This window comes from Rhipicephalus microplus, chromosome 4 (assembly GCF_043290135.1).
Source record: "Rhipicephalus microplus isolate Deutch F79 chromosome 4, USDA_Rmic, whole genome shotgun sequence".
Taxonomy (NCBI): domain Eukaryota; kingdom Metazoa; phylum Arthropoda; class Arachnida; order Ixodida; family Ixodidae; genus Rhipicephalus; species Rhipicephalus microplus.
Genome location: NC_134703.1, coordinates 206,732,400 through 206,745,984, shown reverse-complemented (window position 1 = coordinate 206,745,984; position 13,585 = coordinate 206,732,400). Strand labels below are relative to the sequence as shown.

The following is a 13,585-nucleotide window of genomic DNA, read 5'->3' as shown; positions in this document are numbered from 1 at the left end:
TATGACATTTTTCGTAAGAGCAGTCATGTCATGCCATACAAGTTCTGCAATATGTATTGTGAATGAAACCACGACGAGAGCAGCAAGGCCATAACATGTATATCAAGACAATCATGAGATACATGTCATGATTTTCATGTTACGACTAGTAACGTATTCACGTCATACTGTCAGGCTATATCATACCTACTTTGTTATAGATCGCGTTATCGAAACGGCCAGGATACCCAAATGTCATAGGCGGCTAGATAGATGGATAGATAGATACGCTACAAGTACTCCACGTTCGCTAAGAAATGATTCACATTTAAAATTGGCAGATCACACATACAGTGGTTGTTATGCGCAGCATGAATGAAAGATTGATATGTCACTGTAAAATCAGCACAACGCTACGAGACGGACAGACGTAGTACGTAGTAATCACAAGTAGAAATGTCTTGCACACTCACATATCTCGATGAGATGAATGTGTGTTGTTTATAGTTGCGTAACTGCCCCCAAGCTAGCGAAAGGGCCGCGAGTGCATCATAGGTATGGCACGTAGGCATGTTATATTACACGCATGGTGTGATTATCTTGTTTGTATGTGTTTTTACCTATATGTCGCCCATTCGCGTCGAGTAGCACCGTGTTTGCTACATGCTAAGCTAGCAAAGTGGCCGCAAGCGCATCATGAGTGTAGCATGTAGCCATGTTGTTACATGACACGCAGGTCGTAGTCATCATGTTTGCATGTGTCCTTTACTTATGCCGTCTGTTTGCGTCGCGTAATACCGAGTTTGGTACACGAGAAGCGTGCGAAACAGCCGCGAGCGCATGATGAGCGTAGCTTGTACTCATGTTACATGACACGCTTCTTATGTTTATCATGTTCGCACCAGTATCATAAATTTGTTATATATTCACGTCCCGAAATACCATAATTGGTAGAAATGAAGCAACGAAGCGGCCACCAGCCCATCATTAGCGTGGCATGTAGTCATGCTGTTATATGACACGCATCTCATGATTATTCAGTTTGCACCAGTCACATACGTTTGTCATTCATTCACGTGCCATATTACCAAATTTGGTATATGTGACCCTAGAGAAACAGCCGCGAGCGCGTCATGAGCTTGTCGTGTAGTCATGTTGTTACCTGACACGCATGTCATGATTTTCTTGTTAGGGCCTGTCACTTGTGTTCTCCATCAATCATATCATACCACAGGAGTTTTGCAACATGCCATGTGAATGAAACCACCGCAAAAGCTGCAGGACCATGTAATGTAAATCATGACATTCATGACATTCATGTCATGATTTTCATGTTATGACTAGTCTAATATGTTCGTCATACAGTCACGTTACGCCTTACGGAGTTTGTTATTGATACCATTATCGAAAGTGCCAGGAAAGCTAAAAGTTGTTGGCGGCTAGATAGATAGATAGATAGATAGATAGATAGATAGATAGATAGATAGATAGATAGATAGATAGATAGATAGATAGATAGATAGATAGATAGATAGATAGATAGACAGATAGATAGATAGATAGATAGATAGATAGATAGATAGATAGATAGATAGATAGATAGATAGATAGATAGATAGATAGATAGATAGATAGATAGATAGATAGATAGATAGATAGATAGATAGATAGATAGATAGATAGATAGATAGATAGATAGATAGATAGATAGATAGATAGATAGATAGATAGATAGATAGATAGATAGATAGATAGATAGATAGATAGATAGATAGATAGATACGCTAAAATGTGGCCGAAGTTCATAAAGAAATGCTTTGCATTTAAAAACGTCTACCATGAGGAATAGTGAATTCCACCAACCACCATTTTGGTCGGTTAAGGTGCTGGAAACATTGGTGACACACGGTGTATGGTGACATATAGTGGATACTAAAGTGCCAGCAATGCTGGAGCGCAAAACCTCGCCAGAACCATCGTGACAAGCTGCCACTAAATAAAAAAGTATTTGTAGAAAAACAACGTAAAAAGCACCCGTAAAATCTATGCTATCACGGGGATTTGAACGTACAAACTTCAGATTTTGATCTGAACACACTGTCCACTCCACCACGCTAACCTTTTTTCTCTTTAATGTATGAAACCATTACTAGTGAAGCAGTGAAGTACTCTCATCATACTTCATCAGAAGAAGTCAGGAAAACACACACTAGGTTCAAGAAGGGGAAGCCACACCGAAACGTGGTCAAAAGTCTCAACACTGCGCACTTGAGCAGCTGCTTCTTGGAAGACGGATCTCGTCGACCGAGGTGGCTTGGCGTGTCTATCAATCATATGCGCCATGCTATTTTTTCTTTCAGGGTATTTTGTATAATGTGTGTTAGAATGAACATAAAATTACAATTCATAATATTCGGTATAATTCGTGTTAGAATGGACAGAAAATGACACTTTTAGAGTGAAACATAGGTGCAATCACACTGCAACAATAGGTGCTCTAGGGTTAATGAGGAAACACTCGACAAGTAACAAATTTCCGTAGAGAAACGCGAGTTCTTCAAACTGCGTTACACAAAAAAAAATGGAGCCCAGCACCTCACCAAGAGGGGGTACCAGTCCTGCTTCAAGCCCATTTAATCACAAATGTCTTTTAGGTGAACACATATTCTAATCAATTGTGAGCTTGAAAAATAGTGGGTTCTCCTTTGCGGTCTTGCAATCGCGTCTTCCAAAGGCTGTGTATACCCATGAGGAAAAACATATCGAAAGGCACTTCGTCAAGTGATGTTGGCAAAAGGTTACAGATAGATTAAGCATTAAAATCAAAATTTTTTCTCATAGTCCAGTGAAAAACATCCCCGAACAAGATAGCATCTTTGCAACTCACTCAGTGGTGTTATATTTAGCCAGTGGCATGTTGCGAGTTTGCGGCCATGCCGTGAGGTGTCGCCATCATAGAAACGACGATAGGGCAGCCTTGGCGCAGGTAAACGCTTCTTGTAAAACAAATAAAATTGAGACAAAAAAATAAAGAACTTTGTTGTTAATTTTTATGCAAACTTAATACGAGCCGAATGAAATGTTTAACAATTGTTCGCGAAACGGAAGTTGCTAAGCACGGGAGCAGATGCCAGTAGCAGTCGACTCGCATGCGGGAGCATCGGGCGATGCAGTCACAACAAGCTGCATTAGTGGATGATGGCATGAAATTATCATACATATTGCTGCGCAAAATGGTGCAGCAGTTCCGGAAAGAAGGGTGCGAACCACTTTTTTTATTGTTTCTACAGAGAACAGGTACGTTCATCCACGTTATTTAGTACGAATACCGCCGATTTGTCGGGGGTGAGCAACAACGCGGGTCATTCAGCAACAAAGCCGTAACGTGAATAGGTGAAAGATGAGTTTTATCGCTATCGACGAAATCCATATGTAAGTTTTCTACAATATGTCCACACAGTCTATGAGAAATAAATTACAACAGGCATTTGATTGCTCGCGAAAAATACGTATTGTGCATACTTTGGTCGGTCATTATATTCGTTACCATGCTCTTTACAGCGAGCCTCGTGATAGAATAGGTGAAGTTGACACCAGGCGTGAGAAGCGTAGGTAACCTGGACGCAGTTACATTATCAGCTTCAACGTATCTCTAGGTATATCAACTACGAGTTCGCGATTCTCTCCAAATCTCCTTACAGAACACTGCAGTAAGTTCGGGGCAGTCTGAAAATTTATGGGGTGTGAAAAAAAGAATGTACGAACTAGGAGTTGTTCTTTTTAGAAACGGTAAGGTTGTGAATCGCAATATAACAAAAACAGACAAAACACAATTGCCGGAGGGGGGAGGGGAGTCTATTTGCACGTGCACTCCGAATAGTTGTGTCGTCCACGACCTCCCGGAGCTTGCGTAGCCCTTGCCGATCGGCCCGCCGTCCATGAACTCCTCAGACCATCTTCCAGTCTTTTACTGCGATAGGAAATATAAGGACACTTTCGGCTGGATTTCACCGCCGGCGTCGGCGTCGATGTCATGCATCGTATAAATATAAGTGTATATATATATATATATATATGTGTGTAAGAAAGAAAAAAATTCGCCCCGTATCTGCATGTTAATCTGCAAATGTCGTCGAAAGTCTTGCGTCTGGAGAGAGTTAACCAATCGTTTATTCGACGTTCTGCGCAAGAAAATCGGTGAATGGTACTCTGGAGCCGCTGCGTTTAAGTGCCTCGAGCGTGCAGCGGAGGTGAACGAGTGCATCAAGTCACGTCACAAGTGAGATATGAGCGATATCTGGCGGCAGGCGCTAGGGCTATCACACAAAGGGTGGCAGCCGAACGTGTGTACGAGAAGCCGCCTGCTTAAGTAGCGCGCCAAGTCGGGAGGCGAAAAGGTGGTTTCATATTGCGGCGCAGCAAACCCTGGCGTTTACACTTCAAAGCTCTTGTAGGGAGCGCACCTACGAAGGATGCTGTGTAGCGGAAACGCCAGGTTTCGGCTGCGCCGTCAAGAGTGAAACCACAGCTTGCACACTCATGTCAACATGCAGCTGGTGCGAGAACAAACATGGTGCTTGTTGCCATGGAAACAGACACTGGCAACATTACGGTTGAGCGGGCGGCGGCAAGTGGTGCGTCGAAGGCTGACACCACTCTTCAAAATGGAGATGCACACGCATGAAGGCTTTCTACACACTAAACAAAAATGACCTGAAATAACCTCAAAAACTGGTTAAACCATTTGTCCTCTAGCGCACTACCTTTCCTGGGTTTTTTTTACCACCTACTACAGAGGTAAAAATTTACTCTCGTGCAAAGTGAGTTTTTGAACGTAGGGAGAGTAGTAATTATTTACCCCAGGGAGGTTTTCAGCGAGTATAGAGGGAGTAAATTTTTACTACCTTCACAAGGTTTTTGAGGTGATTACTGGGAGTTATTTCTGGTGGTAAAAAATAAAAATGACGGGTGCATTCGCTCAGAGTCGACAAATTTATTGAATAGCAGAATTGATCGAATTTATTGAACGGCAGAATTGGTGACACATACATTCACATACAGACAAACACGCACACACAACAAATGCAGAATAATACACCACTAGCACAGACTGCACGCGTTGCTCGACTATACTTCGACAATCCGGTATATATATAGGCACGACTTTTTGACCGGCAATGTAGTACCGGTAGGAGAGCTCTTTTTTTGCATCGATTAACAACAACGCTTGAAGGTGCAAGCGTAAGCTTCAGGTGGGCTGCAGGGCACTAAATTTCACACCAACCTTTTATTATAAATCTACACAATCTCACCTTTTTGATTATCCAATAATTGCTTGGCACACCGGGCTCTTTGCCCCACGCGTGTTAGCACCGCTGATGCACAAGTCCACAAAATATACCTAACTAGCACAAAGCATGGTAGCTCAATGATTTTCATTCAGCGACGGTGCACAAACACAGTAGCAGCACGTATTCATCACAACGGGCGTAGAAGAGCGGTCCACGCCTGCATACAAGCTGCTTACCGACGGCGTTCTAGGCCTTTTTGAGGAGCACGGCTATCCGATAAAACACAGCTGGCGATTACAGAACAGATATCCTGTGCGAACTTCGTCGTCATTTCAGACACAAATGAACACGTCACCGCTATCTTACGGGGACGGGGCGGTGTATGCACACTTCCAACGAAAGACCACCATCCGGGTTTTCTTCGTGCTCACGGGCAGCCTCTTGTTTCCGTCTGCCTCGTATCAGCTTCGCGCTACATGTTTGAGAACAGTTGGTGCACGAGGTGGGCAATTCGGGCAGCACTTTACTCATGCAGACATCGCCTACTGTGGAACAAAATATATGCGATGCTCCTTTCACTTGCCCCGGCGATACACTCCCACTGGTCACTGGTGGCCACGGCTCGGTGCTGACGACAGAGTGAAGCATTTTGCTTATTGCTTCTCCAGCAGGCAAGCACGGACGATGACACCAGATTGATTTTGTTACCACTGGCAGATCTTCGCGATTCGGCTCGGAAGCGAGATATCCGCGACGTGCAGGTTCGGAGGCGCTCGGAAGCGCACTGTCGTTTGACGATGTAGGAAACACGTGAGATCCATCAGCCCAACCAGACACACAGATACCGAGCTTCTTGCACTGTCTGTCTCCAAAGCCACCGCCGAGCAAAAGCAACAATTTGCGAAAATATGCAGGACAGCTTTCCACAGCAGGTTTTCTTTCTTTTTTTTTCTCTCTTTTGAGAGCCCCCCCCCCCCCCGTCTTTTTTTTTTTTTTCGTTCAAAGAATGCTGTTCTCGCTTGTTGTGCTTATGCTGCCCCCAGTTCCAGTAAAAGTGCGCCGACTCGAGGTCAGTCCAGAGGCACGGCGATGCAAAAAAAAAAAAACAAAAAAAAAACATCTGTGGGCTTCGCGTACATTCAGTATTCACTGAGAGCGTCACAAGAAGGGTATGGGGCAAAAGCCGCCGAAGCAGCTGCACCTTGCAGTCACGTGGTAATAAACTCTGAAACGCAGGTTAAAAATCACGTGATAGAAAACTCCCTAAGTGGTAAAACTGGATTTTGACATCCTTTTACTACTTGCCTGAGAGGTGGTGGTAAAACTATGTCATGTACCATCTTTTACTCCTACGCGAGGTAGTAATTTTAAACCCGAGAGAGTTTTCATAGGTCTTGAGCCGGAAAAACCCCAAACTCGGATAGTTTTTGCTTACAGTGTAGCCAATGAGGATTGGCCCAGCGCCGTGACGTAAAGCAAGCGTGACGTTTGCCGGAGTAGCATGTCCGGGCACGGCTGTCAGCGGAAATCCGGCGCCTGATTCGTGATAGCCACCAGGCCTATCAGCGTAGCTAGGGCAGCCATCCTGCCAGTGAAAACGGTGACTTTGGGCCACTGGGCCCTACGGGTTGGCACATACGCTAGTCTGGAAATCAGGCGATCTAGAGAAGAGCACGCTCAATTCCCACATTCCCCCTTCTAAGACTGTGGCCACCCTAACTATTATTGATACCTGCTGGTTCACCGTCGCCTTTATTCCCTGCAAGAAACTCATGTCCATGCCTGGTAAACAGTCGACGCGTTTCGGGGATTCCTTGGTCGAAGGTACAATGTCGACTGATTGGAGTAGGGCAAGAGAAGCGGACGCCGCCACTGCGAAGCCCGGTGCAAAAGACGAATCCGCCGCGAGTGCCGTCACGACCGCTGGAATGGAACTGACCGGCAAAGCAGGCTGAGGAGAAGGGCCACAACGAGAAGGCCCTGACTCCGGGGGGGGGGGGGGGGGTTTGCTTTCGTCCGGTGCACTTGCGAACGGAGATACGACGATTCGTGTTCGAGGACCACACAGCCGTCGAAGTAACGGGCTGACAGATCGGGTGGCATACCAGCACTCCGCATGGCATCGGTTTGGTCTGCGAGAGTGCCCCCGCGAAAAGGACACGAGACGGAACCAGGCTGGAGGTCCATCCAGACCTTCTGCTGCTTGGCCCAGCGACGGGTTTACACGATAGAGAGCGGCACCTCGTGGTTGTCTTAGAAAGTCCTAGTCATGACCTTCCGATGTGGCTGTGGCTTCTTCAATGCTGTGGTAGATGGAGGAGAACCGGGCGTCATTGACTCCAGTGAAGCGGACGCCGGCAGAGCCACCGGAAGCGCCGCTGGCCTGCCAGACTTCCTGTTGTTGACACGATGATCATATGTAGGCATAGCAGTGTTGATGCACTCACATCTCCGTGAAAACCTAATCAGCCGGGAGCGCTGGCAACAGCGCAGAAACTCCTCACGTAAAAAAAAAAACAACGGAGTTTCTCGCGAGAAAGCTCGCCCACGGGCCATTCACATTGCGCTGTTATAAGCTCTCTTAAGGGCCCGTAGCCACAGACGCGTACCTTATGGTGCTACCCAACAAAGGGGGCGGTTGCCTGAGGAAAGCTTGGACAACACATACGAGGGCATTTTCAGCCAGGTGGGCCTTCTCCCACTTACTGACGTGTGGGTTAGCACCACAGCGCTTATTCTCCTTTCACTAATAGTGGCCTGGTACAAAGTACAGCTAATTTTGCTAGTGGGGGGAAAGGTAGCCTAAGTGTGTTTCCGCAGGTTGTAGCGTTGGCGATACTTATAGCGCGAGAACAGAACGACGACACAGAAACAAAAAGGGCACGAAGGACACGTGTCCTTGCCTATGTGTCGTCATTCTGTTTTCGCGCTATAACTATCATCATGTCATACCAACTATCCCAATTTTAAAAGTTCATTCAAGCGATAAAAAAACGACACAATCACTCACACACGCACACACCCATGCATCAAACGCACACAGCGCTCACTTCCAGCTGAATTTATTCATAGCTCGAAGGCTTGAATATATACAGGACACATTGTGCGCACACACACCATAGAAGGCCAACAGCACACATATCAATACGTACAGTTAATCAATGTCATAGCCTAAGAGCGATAAACTGAAATTCGCTTTGTAATAATGATATTAAAATGGCGCATACACAGTGATCTTTATTTTTTCAATTAAAAAGGCCTCTAACACTTCACGTGCAGTTTTACTTGCGCTTCTGCCTAGAATCTTTGTCTCAAAAAATTGTGCGTCACAACCACACGAGACGACATGCGCAACCAGGTGTGCATATTTGTCATCTCTTTTTGTTAAGGGAACACGCCCAAAAAGTAACAAAAGGAGATGACAAGTATGCGCACCTGGTTGCGCATGTCATCTCGTGTGGTTGTGACGCACAATTTTTTGAGACAAAGATTCTAGGCACAAGCGCAAGTAAAACTGCACGTGAAGTGTTAGAGGCCTTTTTAATTGAAAAAATAAAGATCACTGTGTATGCGCCATTTTAATATCATTATTACAAAGCGAATTTCAGTTTATCGCTCTGAGGCTATGACATTGATTAACTGTACGTATTGATATGTGTGCTGTTGGCCTTCTATGGTGTGTGTGTGCACAATGTGTCCTGTATATATTCAAGCCTTCGAGCTATGAATAAATTCAGTTGGAAGTGAGCGCTGTGTGTGCTTGATGCATGGGTGTGTGCGTGTGTGAGGGATCGTGTCGTGTTTTCGCGCTCGAATGAACTTTCAGAAATGATGTACCAACTAGCCCAACAAGTTATTTTACAACTATCCCAAGCTGCCGCACTTCTAATGTACCGTTGTCCTGACTTAAGGGCAGCCTTCTCACGGTATTCCTGTGGATCAGTGACTGCCTGTAACGAAAGGTTTGAAGTCGGCGACGTTGACTGCATCGCCGACTTGCCCTCCTTGGGAGTCAGCCAGCTTAGACACTAGAGGTGACACTCAGTATGTGCCCAACCACTCAACCGACGTGAAGGCCAAGAAGCCTTTGGCGGCGTCACTCAAGACGTGATTACGTCCGAGGACGAGATCGCCGACATCGCAGTGCAGATCCTTGTGTGAGCGGTTATGTTGAGCCTTTTGTGTAGCTCGCGTCTTTGCCAGGTTGGAACGCGCCAGGCTGATGACTGCATTCATGCGTGAGTGCAGTTCCGCAATGCAGCCAGACGGGCCAGCTTTCGTTTTACGCACTTCACTGCCTTCCCGCAGAACATGATCGATTGAGTTCGGCAGCTCTCTCTCCAAGATACAAGGCCCGTAAACCACCAACAGACACTCGAGTGCTGCTCTTACGTGCTTTTCCTCTATTGAGAACAGCTGACATGACGCCAACTGACGCTGCATTCGTTAAAAAACGACGCTGTGCACCAGAGCCACTGTCATTGGGAGAAAGAAAGCCTGTTTTCGATAGCATATGCACGTACCTGTTGCGTCTCAACCTTAGACGCTGAATAAGGGCACTAGGCGAGGTTGTAAAACGAGCCGACGAGCGCAGTCTAACCATAGAGAAAGAAAAAGACAAGAGAGGACACTCCGCGAATCCTGGCCTCAGGAAGTGCGCCACGACTACGTAACGAACTAGTGCTCTCACAAACGTCAGAGGACGCATGCGCAAAAAAAAAACAGTTATAATCAATGCAACAGAATTGTTTTTACAAAATAATAATTATACGTCCAAATCTTGTATGTTCTTTATACATAAAAACAATTTATTCAACACACCTTACGCGATTATTTTTCTTCAGCCGAACTGTCCTAAACACCATCGACCCAGCGACAAGCCCATGCATGACTGACAGCGGGAAGCTTTCGTCGCTTTCGTCAACGTCGGCTGCGTCGGCGTTTTCGTGCATGAAATAACAGGTGAGGCACGTTTTTAAGCGAAGCTTGTCTAATGACATGTTGGTGGGCTTGTTGGGTCATTTTTTCAGAAAACGGTTACACCTGCGCGAATAAGACACCATGCAACAATCATAGAAAGATGCACACACACACGTTGCGCTTCGTGTGTGCGAGTTTGTTTCTTATGTGGTGTCTCATTCACGCAGTTGTAACCTTTTTCTAAAGCTTGTGAGGACGGGGAGGTTCGCTACAAAAAAAGTTTGCGGCTCTATGCGGCGGCTAGACGGGAACATTGTGCAAAGTATGCAGTATAGCAAAGGCGGCATGGTGTCAAGCCGAGGCGACGCGTGCTGCGTTTGTCACGGACGCGAGCGTCTTTGCGCTGAGCATAGCTGGGCAGCTAGGTCATAGGGTCGGTGGCTGGGTGCAAAATATTGAGAAGCGTTCGCTGGGCCTCGCATGCTTCAGGACGCGTTTCCCGAAGGCTCGGAACACGGATAATTCTTGGTATGCCGGAGGCAAATCTGGACTAGCCAAGTGGCCATCATCTTCGTTTCTTCGCTAGCCTTGTGCCACTAGTGCAAGCTGCCCACAAATTTTTTTGACGTTTCCAATATAATTTTACCACACAAATTTCAACTACGATTTTTCTTCCCTATGTACTGCTGATACTGCGTACTGCCTTGAACAGCTCGAGTAAAAAAATAACTTCGCAAAAGCTGCGCCATGCAATCATGAAAAATGATTCAGAGCTGATTGACTTCCTCCGAGGCCAGCTTCTCTGGATTGCATCGTGGCAGTTTGTTGGCAGACGTCAACCACAAACCATCGGAGGTTGGCAAATTACAATTCAGGCTATTTGTCAACTATGGGACGACCTCTCCAAAAATTACAATTTTGAATACCTGTTAACACGCAGGCTTCAACAGGATTCTCTGGAGAACATATTTGGCCACATTAGGCAAAAACAGGGTTGCAACACCAAACCCAATGTAGCACAATTTATTTGTGGCCTGAAGCACATCTGCATAAGAAAACTCTTCAAGCTGTCAGAATACGGAAATGTCGACGATGATGAATGTGACCTCCTCCAGGAGCAGATCTCGCCATTCTCCCTCACCAGTGCATCTCTTGTGGATAATGAGGAGTGTGCACAGCCACAGCCTGACGACTTTCCCGCTCTAGACGATCTCTCTGAACTTGCGACCAGCATTAACTCGCATAATATCGATGACTTTGCTGCATAATATGTAGCTGGTTTTCTCATCAAACACTTCCTTCGGAATGCATGTGACGGTTGCAGTTGCCCACAGTTACTGAAAGACGACAGTGAGACGCTTAAGGGTACCCACCAGTATTTCACAATGCTCAAAGCGTACCACGACCCCAGCAATCTTTCTGCGAATCTCACTGTGCCATCAGAAGCAACTTTTGCATACGTACAACAACTCGAATCTCACTTTCTTGCCATGATTGAGGCCACTGCACATCACCTGAAAGTGTGCGATGTTTTGTATCACCATCTGTCAAGTGTTGGCGATTTTCATTTCTGCTCTGCTGGGTGTCGCGCGAAGTTTCTAAAAATGTTTTGCCGGGTTCGTTTATGTTGGCATGTGCGTTTTGTGAACCGAAACTTAAATACGGTTAGGTTCCAGTCTTCAATCTCACGCATACAGCTTGACAAGTTCAAACGTTAGCAATTAGCTGTGGGTTTACACTAAAGTATTCGAGTTGAGCCGAATCCTGCAATAGCTTTGTTATGTTATTCCTTCGTTACAGCAGACTTCATTATGGTCTTATAAGCTTATATTCAGTTCAACTGGACTAACCACTCCTTCGTTGCATACATTGTTTTGGTTACCCGCTATGAGGAGTAGGGCCACTGTGTATTCGCTCGAAGTGATTTGCATAACTTTAAAAAGAATGTTGGGTATCCTGTCTGTATTTTTGTAGCAAATGCGGGCGAACTGTACACTTTACTCTGGGTCGCTTGGACACTGTGTATGCTTTATCTCTCCAGCTCAAGTAATATATCGATAACGAAACCACTTGTTGAAATGTCTTCGAGCGGGTAAGGAACACAGTATGAAGTGGGTATGGTTCACGTTATCACGCTTTTCGTATTTTAGCTTCTCATCAACCTCCTCATCTCGCCCATCAAAATTTTCAAAATAATACCCAAACTTGTAGCGTTTGATGGGGCTGCTGACGCTGCCATTTTATTTTTATATAGCTTGTGAGTGATAACGTACGATGTAGAGCCTTTGTGAAGAATAATGAGCCAAAGGGGTTTCCTTCTGCTATTTATTAGCCATGTAATACCGCTCTCGTAGCACCAATTAAGGTCCAAAATTCTGGATAAGTGATGACTACAATCTATTTTAGCTCGCAAGCGTCACAGCAACACCCAGACGCAAATCACTTGGGATCTTAAGTTTTTGATGCAGGCGACGCATAAGAAGAGCCACAAGACCTGCCAGTGTTGTAGCATAAAGTTTGTCTTTCACGTAGTGAGCAAGCTGCAAAACCCCACCTTTCTGAGGACAAGCAGGCATCAAGTCTGCTTTTTTCATTTTGGGCTAGCTGTTCTTAAGCACAGCCAGCACACTGCACCTTTGCCTTTGTGCTATATTGTGTCGTGCGGTTTCTGTGCGCTCTTTTTTTCTATGCATTATTTCGGTTAACCCCAGGCGTGATTCGCGACTTCATAGCTGTGTATGTCACTTCTTCCTTCTTCATCAGCATTGTGCGCTGTGCTTTTGCCATAGATCATTACTTACCCACTGGCCCGGTGTGTCATACTTCACCAGCTTCTCGGCTTCTGCCAACTCTAGCGATGTGTGCGTTGTCTGTGTTCTCCCTGTATTTGTTACAATATTTGTTACAATTTATTTGTAAGTTTAGATGCATTTGTTGTCTACCTTTGTCATATTGTGCTTTTTATATTGTCAGATTCTACCTTGCCTTTGAATAAAACATTGCGGATACTCTGTCTCTTTGACTGATGTATACATTGATCACTTGTTCCAAAAGAAAAACACAAGCGCGATGAATAAAACCGTAGTGAATTATCATTACCTGCATCTCTTTTTATTATAACTTAATCGAAATAAAAATTACGTCACGACCAGTTCGCACGAATCACTGAACAAAACAAAACAGGGAATCGCTAAATCAAAACTACCTACGAAAACTATCCATTTGGGCGATGAAAAGTGGTCTGAAATCATGAACTTTCGTCATAGCCAAACGTCGTTTATGCAAAGTAATTCAAAATTTGCGCCAATGAAACCGAAACAGGAAGCGCACGCCACTTGCTCTAACCAACCACCAGGTGTGCTGGGGTCGATTGCGCCGCTGGGGTCTACGGGAGT

At 45.4% G+C, this 13,585-nt stretch overlaps 1 protein-coding gene across 1 annotated transcript in view; it reads right to left on the bottom strand.

Moving 5' to 3' along the window:
- Positions 1-13,585, bottom strand: part of LOC119172507 (uncharacterized) — a 297,206-nt gene that overhangs the window by 223,919 nt on the left and 59,702 nt on the right. The gene's annotated exons all lie outside the window — the stretch shown is intronic.